This window comes from Ovis canadensis, chromosome 16, assembly GCF_042477335.2.
Source record: "Ovis canadensis isolate MfBH-ARS-UI-01 breed Bighorn chromosome 16, ARS-UI_OviCan_v2, whole genome shotgun sequence".
NCBI classification, from domain to species: Eukaryota; Metazoa; Chordata; class Mammalia; order Artiodactyla; family Bovidae; genus Ovis; species Ovis canadensis.
Genome location: NC_091260.1, coordinates 64,356,765 through 64,370,892, shown reverse-complemented (window position 1 = coordinate 64,370,892; position 14,128 = coordinate 64,356,765). Strand labels below are relative to the sequence as shown.

Genomic DNA, 14,128 nt, shown 5'->3' with positions numbered 1-14,128 from the left:
CTATTTGGTAAATCTGCATTAAGAATCACTTCTTTCACTGACAAGATATTTAAAATGTCATTTATGCCTTGTGAAAGCTTTTAGAAAAATCCAGAGACCTAGACCCAGATGACCCAAACTGTGTTTCTGCAAGGCCTGCAATTTCCTTTTGAGGATTATGGTTCCAGGGAAGATTGCTTCTAAATATCTGTGAGAGAAATACTTTCCAGGATTAATGCTGTTGTTTACTCTATATTGATTTTCATAGCATCTCACCTCATCTCATAGAAAGGACAAGCAATAAAGCACAGTTTAATTATGGTAATGTCAAACATAACAGTGAAATCATTCCTTAAACATGTGAGATCAAAGTGTATCTTCAGAATGTGCTTTTTAACAGCTGATTCTCAAGTATAGTGAATTTCTATTGTTTGTTCTACCAGTTATTTTCCTTTCAAAATCAAAAAGCCGAAGAATAAGAATTAGAGTAGGTCCCCAAACATCATCTAGTTGTGAAATAAGAATGTAAGAGTAGTCCTTTGAAGAGAATGGACTTTTGAGTTGAAATATGCATGTTCATTGATCACAAGTGGATGAGAAATGTCACCAAGTTATTACACAGAAAGGCGCTGATTGAAAATAGGTGACCTTTACCAAACGTGTGTGAACAACTTTTACTATTCATTAAAGTATAAGATATCTTCGTAGTCCATAAGATGTATGAAACATATTAAATAATATCAGTGGTTACTGGCATGGTAAATTTTTTAATTAAACAAGTTGTTACTCTACATTTGTGTTTTTTGACATTTCATAAAGGTGACATAGAGGTGCAAATTTGTTTTTCAGAATGGCCGAAACTTAACTACCCAAGTGGAAGAAAGAAGCTTATGAATAAACTATTGTTCTTGAATTCAGAGAATTATATTACCTGTCCTTGTTTACAAAGAATTTATACATGTTAGTGTCTATCACCAGGAATACAATAGTGAATAAAACTCACATAGAGACTGCCATCAAAGAATTTGGAATTTTACATTATTCAATGGTGTAATGAGTTCTGAGATTGAAGTAGAAGGGGAATAAAGTTCATTACAGAAAGTGGAGGAGGAGCACTTTAGTAGACAAGTAGGGGCTGAAAACTATTTGGATGAAGTGACATCTTGTGCTCTTCAGGTCAAGAGATCTAGCCAGGCAAAAAGCTAACTTAATATGATGGGTGGTGGACATGAACTCTCAGGAATAAGGAATCAAAGGCGGCTGGGAAACAGGCTGCTAGGGGTTAGGTGAGACGAGATTTGCAGCACCCAGAACATCTATAAAAAATGGATGTTTCAAGAAGAGTGGGATGATATCCTAAAAGAGGCAACATTCCAAGGGAACTCTTATTCTTTTATTTTTTTTTATAGGCTCTCTCTTTTTTTTTGTCATTGTTTGCTTTTTTTATTTGAAGGGAAAGAAAGTGAAAGTTGCTTAGCCATGTCCAACTCTTTGTGACCCCAGGGACTATACAGCCCATGGAATTCTCCAGGCCAGAATACTGGAGTGGGGTAGCCTTTCCCTTCTCCAGGGGATCTTCTCAACTCAGGTATCAAACCTAGGTCTTTTGCAGGTGGATTCTTTACCAGCTGAGCCACAAGGGAAGCCCTTTTTATTTAAACTTATTTTTAATTGGAGGGTAATGGCTTTACAATATTGTTCTGGTTTCTTCTGTATTATCAACATGAATTAGCCATGCCGCTGCTGCTAAGTCGCTTCAGTCGTGTCCAACTCTGTGCAACCCCATAGACGGCAGCCCACCAGGCTCCCCCATCCCTGGGATTCTCCAGACAAGAACACTGGAGTGGGTTGCCATTTCCTTGTCTAATGCATGAAAGTGAAAAGTGAAAGTGAGGTCGCTCAGTCGTGTCCGACTCTTTGCGACTTCATGGACTGCAGCCCACCAGGCTCCTCCATCCAGGGGATTCTCCAGGCAAGACTACTGGAGTGGGGTGCCATTGCCTTCTCCGGAATTAGCCATAGGCTTACACATATCCCCTCCTCCTTGTGGAGAAGGCAATGGCAACCCACTCCAATACTCTTGCTCAGAAAATCCCATGGATGGAGGAGCCTGGTGGGCTGCAGTGCATGGGGTCGCTAGAGTCGGATACGACTGAGTGACTTCACTTTCACTTTTCACTTTCATGCATTGGAGAAGGAAATGGCACCCCACTCCAGTGTTCTTGCCTGGAGAATCCCAGGGACGGGGGAGCCTGGTGGGCTGCCGTCTATGGGGTTGTACAGAGTCCGACACGACTGAAGCGATTTAGCAGCACCAGCCGCAGCAGTCTCCTTGAACCTCCCTCCCACTTCCCACCCCATCTCACCCCTCTAGGTGATCAAGAGCAATTGATTTAGGTTCCCTGAGTCATACAGTAAATTCCTACTGACTATCTAATTTCACACATGGTAATATACATGTTTCCATGCTACTTTTTCACTTTGTTCCATCCTCTCCTTCCTCTAAGGGAAATATTTAACACAGAAGTCATATAATCAAGACTGTCTTAGAGAGGTCAGTCTTCTGGGATTAGGGAACATTACTGTGTGAAAAAGAGTTTAACATAGAGATCATAAGCAAGGAACAGATGATGGAGGTGTGAAATGTGGGGAGGCAAGGATGAAAATCCAAGTGAGAAAGATTTAAAGAGTAAGATTGAAAGGACCAGATGTTCATTGAATAAGTAAGATGTGAAGGCAAAGATGAGAGCTGGATTTCTAACTTGGCCTACTGGGTAGGTTAGAGTATCATTTGCTGAGCTATTAAAGACAGAATAGTAGGATGGGAAGATGCAGTGATCCCTTCTTCCTTCCCACCTTCTTGTCTTCCTCCACATCCTGCTCCCTTTCTTTCCTTTAACATATCATAAACAGCTATATAAAAGGTACTCATCTAGATACTGAGGCTTAAGAAGTGAATAAAACAAGGCTTCTATCTTCGTAGAGATTATGGTTCCAACTGGAGAAACTACCACTGGACAATAAATAAGTGGTACCTACCAGACTAACAATAAGGGGAAAGAAACAAAAAGGATGATTTGGGGTATAATGGTAAGACAAAAACTTGAGTAAAGGACATCTGCTATTTAATTTTAGCTACAGTTAACAACGACAACAGCACAAAGTAGTACACAAAATAAGCAGCTTCTGCTGGAGTAATACCTAGTATTCTACCCATGGAACAAAAGGGTTAACATGTTAGCCTCCTAAGGATGTCAGGGTTATTAAATTTAAATAGCACAATTTGAATTTGATTGCCCTGCAAATGTCCAGACAAGAATGGAGGTTTTTCTATTAGGTCACAGTCCAGAGGTAGGAGAGTGTAAATTCTACTCAATGTCAAAATAAGCAGGTATGGTCATTCATAAACCCTGCCATTTTTCCTAAACTCAGGAAGTGAAATAAATTTGCTCACCTAATCCTGCAAAACAGAGTCCCTGAATGTCACATATGGATACATCCTTGGCCAATTTCATGGTTATTCAACCTCTGGTTTGGTTTCAAGTCCTGCTTGTGAACTTTTACAAACCCTTGGTATAACATTTTAGGAGTATCTTATCCTCTCATCCTTCAGCCCACCAAAGCTAATTTTCTTCCCAATATATTTTTGTTTTCCTTAAAATTGAAGGAAACACACATGCACACACACACACACACACACATACTCAATTTGAAGTAGTGAAAATATAATGTAAAATTCAGAATAAAGCATCAAGAAATCTGTCTCTCCCATTCTCAAAATTCTTAAATGAGCTCCCATTATTCCTGGGTTGAAATTCAAACACTTTGCATAGACAAATGTGAAGTTGCCTCTTCTTACACATAGAACAGTTCATCATAACATCATGTCAAACTAATGTGGTCCTGGAGGGGCTCAGGAGTTTTCTGTGTCTTCTGGACATAGTGTCATGCCAAGCAGTAGCTTATAACCCTTCCCCTTCTGTCTTAATTCCAGCTATCCTTTCATTTACAACTCAGGAAACTACTATTGAGTTTTCCATGGCCACTCCAAGTTAAGTCAGGAGCTCTCTCCAGGCATTAATAACATCCTCTACATATCTTTCATGATTACATACCAGAGTGTATTATAACTGGTCTTTCCCTTGTCTGCTCCCTGCTACTAATGGGAAGAGTATGCTATTCAGAGGAATTAGGACTTGTCAATATGTGTCCATAGCAGCCAGCAGAGTACTTGATACCTAAGAGGTACACACCAAAACTAAGTACATTAAGTGGATGAATGGAAGACTTTTGGGAAATGTGCTTGAAACTTATCCAGTCCTAAGAAAAGCAAAACTGTCATTATTTAGGTAGTTTCCTTAATCATAACATACAGCCCATATAACAGATTAGTTTGGAATATCCATTCACTTTTTGTTCAATAGATATTTTCTGAAAATGTACTCTATGTTAGGCTCTATTTTGGGCACTGGGAAGCAGCTATAAATACAAGAAAAAAAATAACAACAACAAAAATCCCTGCCCTTATGCAGCTTACATTCTAATATCTAATAAGGGACAGGGAGACCAAAAAAAAAAAAACAATCAAATAAATTTAAAAGTTTACATTTAATGAATTGCCAGGCATTCTAGAAGAAAACAATATAGAAGAATAATAGGAAAAATATAGGCAGGTTTTCAATTTTAATAATATAAGTTATCCAAAATTTATGTCCATACTAATAAAATATATGTCCCTTTGTCTTTTGTATATTTGAGCAAGAACAAAGAAATTTGGCAGTTGGGAATAAAAAGAGATAAAAGGTTAAATAGGTGTGAGAGCTGAAACCTGTATCTTTGGCATTTACTTTTGGGAGAGAAGAAAAATTGAAGTGACAAATAATAAAGCTTTAGAACTGCATTCCTAAGATGAAGAGAACTGAATTTGAGAAGTCAGACTTTTGTGATGAGTTTGGAACCTTGGTATAGAGCTATCCTGGGTAGTGCTAAAGTCAAAAATGTCTACCCATTGAGAAGTGGAATTGGAAAAGCAATGATCACCCTGCTCCTTCTAAACTGCAAAGAATAAAATACGTTAGCGATGCTTTGAATTAAATACTGTTACGTGTGTGTGCTAAGCTGCTTCAGTCGTGACTGATTATTGCAACCTTATGGCAATCCACTCCAGTACTATTGCCTGGAAAATCCCATGGACAGAGGAGCTTGGTAGGCTACAGTCCACGGGGTCGCAGAGAGTCGGACACGACTGAGCGACTGCACTCGCTCTGCACTCTATGGACCATAGCAAGTGTTAGCAAAGAATTAAGCATGTTAGCAACATGCTAGAAACACATAGCTTGGGACTTCACTGGTGGTCCAGTGGTTAAGAATCTGTTTTGCAGTGCAGGGGATACCAGTTCCATCTCTGCTCCGGGAACTAAGATTCCCACATGCACAGAACAATGTCCAGTCAACACAACTAAAGTCCATGTGTCACAACTAAGACACAATGCAGCCAAATAAATAAATAGATATTAAACAGAAACATGTTGCTTTATAAAACGTCCAATCACTTTATATCCAGAGTAAGTGGAAATAAACAATAATGTAAAATGTTTCTCAAATTTCATCCTTCTGTAACGAAAAGAGCTTCTTGAGAGTTTTATCAACCTTTAACCCAGGTAAGCTGGGCTGTAAGTCATATCCTATGTAGGCCCTCGAATACTCCAGAAGCACCCGAAGAGGAGTGTGGGGAAGAATTAGAGCAGCACTTATTGACCAGCTGCGTCAGTTTTCCTGGGAGCTTGGTGGAAACGCAGAACCTGGACTTCACTCTCAACAGGCTCAAGTTGGGAGCTGCTCTTCACTAACAGCAATTCTCGACTTGTCTGCATATTAGACAGATATGCAGTGATTAGGCCACATTCCTATATATTCTGATATATTCAGAATAACCTGCATACATCTCAAAACTGTTTCCTGGGTCTTCTGTCAGATCTACTAAATCAGTACTCCAGGAATGAGACCCAGAGTCACCGATCCCTATGTATAACAAAATGTAAAGATATGTGACTTGGAGGATGGAAAATGATGAATTCCCTTGCAGAAAAAAACATTTAATTTATTGGGATTACTTGAATCCACTTACAACATATGAAATACTTTTGCATATATATATATATAAATGCATAAATGTTATTTGATAATTTTTCAACTGTATAACTAGATGACTTAAGTTCCATAGCAAGAGATTTCCTTGGTGGTCCAGTGGTTAAGAATCCTCCTGGCAATACAGGGGACACAGGTTTGATGCTGGGTCTGGGAAGATTCCACCTGCCACAGAGCAACACAGCCCATGTGCTACAGTTACTGAGCTGGTGCTCTAGGGCCTGTGATCTGCAATAAGAGAAGCCATCCCAGTGAGAAGCCTGAATGCCACAACTAGAGCTGCTGCTGCTAAGTCACTTCAGTCGTGTCTGACTCTTAGTGACCCCATGGACTGCAGCCTACCAGGCTCCTCCACACATGGGATTTTCCAGGCAAGAGTACTGGAGTGGGGTAGCATTGCCTTCTCCGATGCCACAACTAGAGAGGGGCCCTTACTTACTGCAACTAGAGAAGGCTCACATGCAGCAACAAAGACCCAGCACAGCAAAAAATATAAAAAAAATAAATTCTATAGCAAGATACAGATAAGCTAGTAGACAAGAGAAAATGATAGGCTTAGCTCTACCAGGAAATAGACTTTTAGATAGTCATCTTCAAAATATTTTACAAATATTCCACAGAATATTTCTTATGCTAATAATAAAATCATATTACATATAAATTAGTTTCATGAATTTGCTTCTCTTTAACAGGGAGGCCTGGCATGCTGCGGTTCATGGGGCCACAAAGAGTCAGACACGACTGAGTGACTGAACTGAACTGAAACAAGCAGCCAGAATACTTTTTCTGTGAAAGATACAATAGCGAATAATTACAGCTTTGGACATACTACAGTCTATGTTCTCACCTATTCAAGCCTGTTTTTATAGCATGTAAGCAGTCATTGACAAAATAGGCAGATTTATCTAAGCTATCTCCCAAAATGCTTTCTTTAAAACAATATCCACCCATCTGTCTAAATCCAATAGAAGAAAAACAAATATATATGTATTCCTAAAATTCAAATGTACTGATATTAGCAGTGTCAGGACACTATTCTAGCTTCTGGTAAGGTCCAAGGGTGCATTATTTTTAAGGAGAAAAAATGTCGCACATTTTTCTTCTTGACAGATAAGGTGAGGGACTCATAAGGTTTCTGGTTTATAATAATAATTATTACTTCCTGAGCATCTGAGCCACTGTAAATGTGTTGTATTAATAATCACTTCTATTTTACACAGTGCTGCTATGGGATTGGTATTATCATTTGCTCCAGTTTAAAGTTCATAAAATTAAAGTTGAGACACCATAACTGATTTGTCACAGAGATAGCAAATGCGCTCAGTGGGATTTGACCTCAGGTAATTGAACCTAGAACCTATACTTTCCACCACTACATATTTCTGACTTTTACATTGTCTACTGAGACCATGAATATGTATGATGCTGGGCCAATTATAATCTTTTAGCTTGTAAGAAACACAGATGTGCTCAGCTTGAATTGGTTAATGGAACTGAAACTGCAGAGAAAAATGTGGAAAACAGGAAAAAGTCTCACCATGGCATGGCGTGTCTGGAATACCACCCAGGATAACATAGCCTTACTGTGCTCCGCAGGGAGCATTCCTTCATTTTTGTGTCTAGTCATTATAGTAAGTCAAAAAATGTTTGCCTTTTCATTGAGCTAAGGGAATTAACTTCTTTATTGCCTACCAACTTCATGATTTCAGCTTATTCATAAGTTTTACAGACCATCATCTCCATGTTTCTCGACTTCTGCTCCTGCCCATCTACCATTGTTTGACCACATTGAATTTATATTTAAGGTCACGAAATCAGCTATGTGTTACATAACACATCCTTTATTGGCATGCTTATTTTGAAAGGTTACATGATAGCCATTGGCCACTCTGGAAATGACTGTCATAGACCTTCGTCTTTGGTCATATCCACAGTGGCTTGTGGAGTTTAGACATACAGCCATACTTTCTGAGTGGGAAGACCTTAGCACATGGTTGTTCTGCATAACAAGCTCCTCTGAAATATTGCTTTTTATAGATCATGTCAATTCTTTTGGAATAGTAATAAAGGAGATTATCTATACACCTTGTCTTTCTGTTATTTATGTACACCACTAGGATAAGCCAATAGCTTACTATAAAATCTAGAGAATGGAAAGCAAACTGCTGGTAGCTGGAGATTTTACAGTTCTTGATCATGTTTCTAATCATTATTGAATCCATCATTTGCAGTATCTGGTTCAATATTATCTGTTTAAGTGTCTGAGAACATGTTAAAGCATAAGAAAGGATCATATTTTACAACTATGCAGCTTATCTAGCTTTCAGTACCATGTCAACATGTCTTTGGATCTGACAGCTCATCATAAAAGATTTTTCAGGTCAATCCTAATTTTATAACATCTCTCATTTTTTGTCCTAGGTTGAATCAAATTTTGCTTTGGATAATATTGTCATAATATCAACATGATTAGCTTCAACAAATCTCTGTGTACATATGGAAAGGCTTATGTAAAGTCAGTAGTACAAACAAACTCCTGAACATTTCAATCTATCTTTTTTTGTCCACTTTTGAACACTCAATCCCAACTGTTAACTCGTTTATTTTTTCTAATACTGTGAATTTATTTTGCCATGAACATAACTTCTCCTTAACTTCCTTTTAATTGCATTTCAATATAAGAGTCATGAGCTTTATATCTCTACTCTTTATTTGATTTTATCTTGACAGTATGTCTACCTCTCTTGGAAAGATGTTTATATTGCAAATACTCAATTTTATTACTGATTATCTCAATAGTAGAGTGCTTTTTATGTCAGCAGTAATCAGAACCAGCTTGATGCAAAAGCTTGAGCATTTAGCTCTTTCAGTACCTAAAAGAACAAAGTGCATGCTTCTTTCAAGCACTGGTGGCTATGGAGCTTATAAACTCATTTATTTTGGGTAAGCAAAGAATTAAACTATTCTAAAGGTGATATAATTAAGCTGCACTATCTTAAAAATCATCTTAAAATATTCATGAGTATCACATTAAATATTGGAAAAGGTCATGTATAAAGTGATGAAATGTATAGTGTAAAGAGCTTTAAATACCACCTGACCTAAGTTTGAATCACAGCTTCCCCTGCCCAGTCTCCCAGGCTGCATCTCTCCAACTGGAAAATTGGGATAAATAAATTGGCATCAACCCCATTTTGACCTGATGATGATATAATCATACACACAAAATTTATACCCCAACTCTCTGGCATTCAGGAGTCCTGAAGACACTGTCTCTCCTCATTGTCTTTTATTGAAAATATCACCTACCGAGGAGCAGGTTATAAATCATAAGACAAGTTGTATAAAGTCTTAACAGATTTTGTTGTGTTGTTGTTAAAATTTTAAAACTGCCTATTCTAAGTGAGGTTATCCTATAAAGTGTTTTCTTATCTCATAGAAGGAATAAATTACCATCAAATGAATTAAAAAACAGGAGTCAGTATAGAACTGAGAGGTGGGGTGGAAGATGGGGATACTACATAAAAGAAAAAAAAAAACAACTCTGATTCAAGCAGCAGATGCTACCCAACATAAACAACTCCTAGTTCTCAAATGTACCCAAGATTTTTTTCATTCTCTTTTAATGTGTAATCCAAATTAAAGCAAAAGTTACACTGGTAAAATCCCTTCAAAAATTTTAAGTATATCTTTTTAAACAAAAACTACAACTGCCTTCATGTTTTAAAATAAATATTTCATTACACACTAAGCACATCTTTCAAGGGTCATGTACATTGATTCAGTACATCTTGGGCTTCCCAGGTGGCTTGTGGTAAAGAATCCACCTGCAATGAGGGAGACCTGGGTTTGATCCCTGGGCGGGGAAGATCTACTGGAAAAGGAAATGACAGCCCACTCCAGTATTCTTGCCTGGAAATCCCAAGGGCAGAGAAGCCTGGAAGTCTACAATCCATGGGGTTGCAAGAGTTGGGCATGACTTGTTCATAGTGCTGTGCTCAGATCTGTTATGTCTGACTCTGTGATCCCACGGACTATATAGCTCACCAGGCTCCTCTGTCCATGGAATTTCCCAGGCAACAATACTGGAGTGGGTTGCCATTTTGGACATGACTTAGCAACTAACAACAAACAAGAAAAGTTCTCTGGGTAGGATATCATATGGATATTTAACTTGGTACAAAGAATAGTTCATAATACAGAGATGTTATCAGCAATGTATAAGTCTGTTACTAACAGATGTGAATCGGTTTGGGTATTATTGCCTCTTCCTGTGTATCATTGTTGCTTAAAGTATAAACAAAGAAGATGCCAAAGACTCAATGAGAGCAACTAGCCAACACTTCTTGAGGTATCTTTAATCAGTTGAAAAACCACCTCCCTGGAGAAAAGTCTCAGTGCAACAGAGGGAAATAAATGTCTTCAGACTGGCTAAAAACATACAGACAACCAACTAGTATACATCAGTGCCTATGGGTGTCCTAAAAATATTTTATTCCTGTGGGGGAAGCAATAACATCAGCCTAAAAAGCTCTCTAGAGATTTTGGAAGGCTAGCCAATTAATATAAACACTGTTTTGACATCTCTATAAAATGTCCCATCTCAGGATATCCATAGGAGAAAGGCAGAAACAGCATTTCATGAAATATGAGTGCTCATTTTAAAAAGTGCATCTAAGATACCATTATAAATCTTTATACAAAAGCAACTAGATTTTACTTTGTGCTTTAGCATAACAGATGCTATTGAAATTCAAACTGTGTAAGTATTATCTCATGACAATATACATTTGTATTTTAAATAATGTTTGTCTCAATGTTAGAAAATCATTTTGAACTATAAATTCTATATCATAACAAGGTAAGTGGTTGCTATTATTCACTCATGTGGTTAGAGTGCTAAGCGATCAATTTGCCATAAATAATTATAGGGATAAAATAATTTTATTTTTTAATTTCATAGAAATTTACATGATGTGGGATAAAATTATACTTACTATATTTATACATGCAAAGTAAAATACAAAAGAAAAAGTTATAATTAAATCTAACTTTGAAAGAGTTACTTCCATTCTCTCTAAATGTTTTTTAACAAACTTATGAGGAAAAGGGATTTATAAGAAATAATGTAAGCTAGCTTGTCTAAATTACCTAGAGAATTGCCTTAACTCATGTAAAACACAAGTTTAACCTTAGTTCACTCTTGTTTGGTAACAAAGTGCAACTTCAAACATAATAGCCAAGATATAAACTGAATATATTATTGAAGAATTCTCCCATCAAAAATAAGTATTTGAAAGAAATTTTTCTTTTTATTAATCTATCTCATTCATGTCTCATATAAAAACCATAAATCATATCAGTGGCATGATAATTCTTTTCGGTTCATTTCTCTTAGCAGCTACATCAGAAATTTTATTTAAATTTTAATTGCTAAATGGACACTATTAAAATATTCAGGGATTTAGTCTTAAATCCTTCAACCCAGAGGGAACTCAGGAACGTTGTTAAAGTAAAATGCTGCACAAAATCCCAACTCTCATTTGCAAATTTTCTTTCCATCTGATTTAACTTTGAAGCTTTTAGACAGAGCTTTTACCAGATGACATCAACAAAATACTTCAATCAAAATCAAGTTACCTTAGTGCCGCACAATTCTCTAGATTTCTTTTAAAAGGTAAAATGAGAAATTAATTCTCTTTTCATATTTCCTTTTATTTTTCTCTTGATGCTAGGCGGAATACTTAAGATTTCCAAAGCAATTGTCCCGTAATATCATGATCCGCAAACACCGGCTTTCATTCTAGGACACTTGCTTATAAACTAAGCCTTCTCTTGACATAAACAGTCACTTGCTGCAGTGCAGAATGTCAGTTTAGTCAGAACTTTCAATGCAGAAATTCAGCGCCATGCAGTCACTCAGATCAAGCGGCACTTACCTTAATTGAAATATTCACTGTGACGAGGTGAGAAATCAGTCAAATCAACCGTGAATGGGGTGGGGAGAGCGAAGTTTCCAATCAACACCCTCGGAGTAGCTGCATACTGGGCTCTTTCCGGTTTATGTTCAGCCCCTCACTGTCTAAGAGAACAAATTAAAAAAAAAAAAAAAGAGAGAGAGAGAGAAGCTGAAATCCTCTGAGGTTCCAGTGAGTAAATGAGGACTAAGCGATGTTTCTGAACGGGGGAGCTTCTCGGTGAGTGTGATGTCTTTGGTGGCTCCCTAACTGCTGTGATAGGCTGCTGTCAGGTCCCTGGAGCTGGGCGATAATCATTGACCTGATTAGCAGGAAACACTCCCTGTGTGCAGGCAGCGCACGCCGAGGGGTTAGTGGGTCTCCTGGGAACTGGAAAAGGCACCGGGGACACTTGGGAATCTTGTCTTTCCCAGCCTCGTGGATGAACTCCAACTCTGACTGTAATTTGCAAGGAGATTAACCACAGGGGTCAGCCGCGGAAGGACTTGAAATAAACGGGCTTTCTCCTGCTGTTTTGCCAGGTGCTTTCGTGTTAGATAGCAGGTACAGTGAAACAATTAATCGACCGACAGAGCTGATGTGTAAGACAAGACGAAAGCTGAAAAATGTTCAAAGCGATGTGATAAAAGAGAGCTGGGCTTGTCTTTGCCCCAAGCCTGATACATACTTCAACCTTTGTCTAAGTAAAATGTTTTCAAAGGTTGATCACAGCCCTCCAGGGCGCAACTCTGATTTCTAAAAAAAGGAAGTATTCATACTAAATACGCATGTTTGGCAGGTTCTTACAAACACATGCACTCAAACCTAGACACAGAGGTTGTGTAGTTTTTCAAATAGCGTTTTCAATTAGCATCATATTTGCCAAAAATGTTTGAATTATAGTGTTAACCTGAGTAGCATGGGAGAATGCATCATCATACGTAACAAAATCTGTTTTATTATTTTTGAAATACTGATTTTCTAAAACAAAAATAGGCAAGGGAATGAAAGAATCTAAAATGTCAAACAACATATTAAATGTAGTCACGTGCCTTTAACAACCTGCTGATACCCATCCATTGACCACATGAGCAGCTCTGCAACACCTCAGATATCAAAAGTTACCTCTTCCTCCCAGAGATCTAATTCTCTCAAAAAGGTCACCTAATTAAATGCCAAAGTCTCAAATGGTTAAGTTTTGATAACTCTCACTTCCATAGGAGGAAATTATTCCAATAATATAAAAAGAACTGATGAAAAAAGTCATTTGCATGTCTTGAGGGCGAGAAAAATCTCAGTGCCAGGGAGAAAAACTGACAAATGTCCTCTCACAATGATGATGTGTTCAGCATTTCTGCTTTTCCAAGTAGGTCTCACTTGGGGACATATGGCATTCCCTTGATGTCTCTGTGTGTGTGTAAGAGAGAGACAAGGAAGCGGGGAAGCTATTGAGAGAGAGAAAGGTATATTTACAATATACAAATATTGCTATATTTATAATATTTACATATATTTTAGAAGAATCTCAAATTTCAATAAAGGGATGCACAAATCATACATAATGGAGAATAGGTTTGCCTTCTATATCCCTAAGTAAATTGTTTTTTAAAGTATTTCATTAAAATACAAGCTCTTTGATGATGGGACTTCTTGGACAAAATAAAACTTCAGTGTAACTGAGTTGCTATGATAGGGTAAACACTTGAATTTAAAACAGGGATGCCCCAGAGAGAAGCCCCAGGAGAGCTGATCCAATTTCTCTTGCAGAGGAGGTCTCTTGCTCCCTCAGCTGGTGAAGGTTGAGAGCTGAAGGTGAGGAAACCCAGTCAATAAGATTCAGGAAAGGGAGAATAACTCCTGCCACCATTGAGCTGGAAATCCGTTATTCAATTATTGACTGGCATTAGAGGGCTCAAGTAGAAAAGAGATGCTTAAATAAAAACTGAGGCACATAAATAAACTGAAAATAAATAGCAAACAGGAAATATAACTGCTAATTTCTTCTGCAAGGGTCCTGGCTAGCTGTTAACCTAACACTTGTGAAT

General features: G+C 37.7%; 1 protein-coding gene across 3 annotated transcripts in view; it reads right to left on the bottom strand.

Annotated features, from left to right (window-relative positions):
* Nucleotides 1-14,128, bottom strand: part of CDH12 (cadherin 12) — a 1,193,930-nt gene that overhangs the window by 471,622 nt on the left and 708,180 nt on the right. For all 3 annotated transcript variants that reach the window (XM_069556583.1, XM_069556584.1, XM_069556582.1), the window contains exon 3: nucleotides 12,066-12,208. The gene's annotated coding sequence lies outside the window, so the exon portion shown is untranslated. The remainder of the gene's footprint in view (nucleotides 1-12,065; nucleotides 12,209-14,128) is intronic.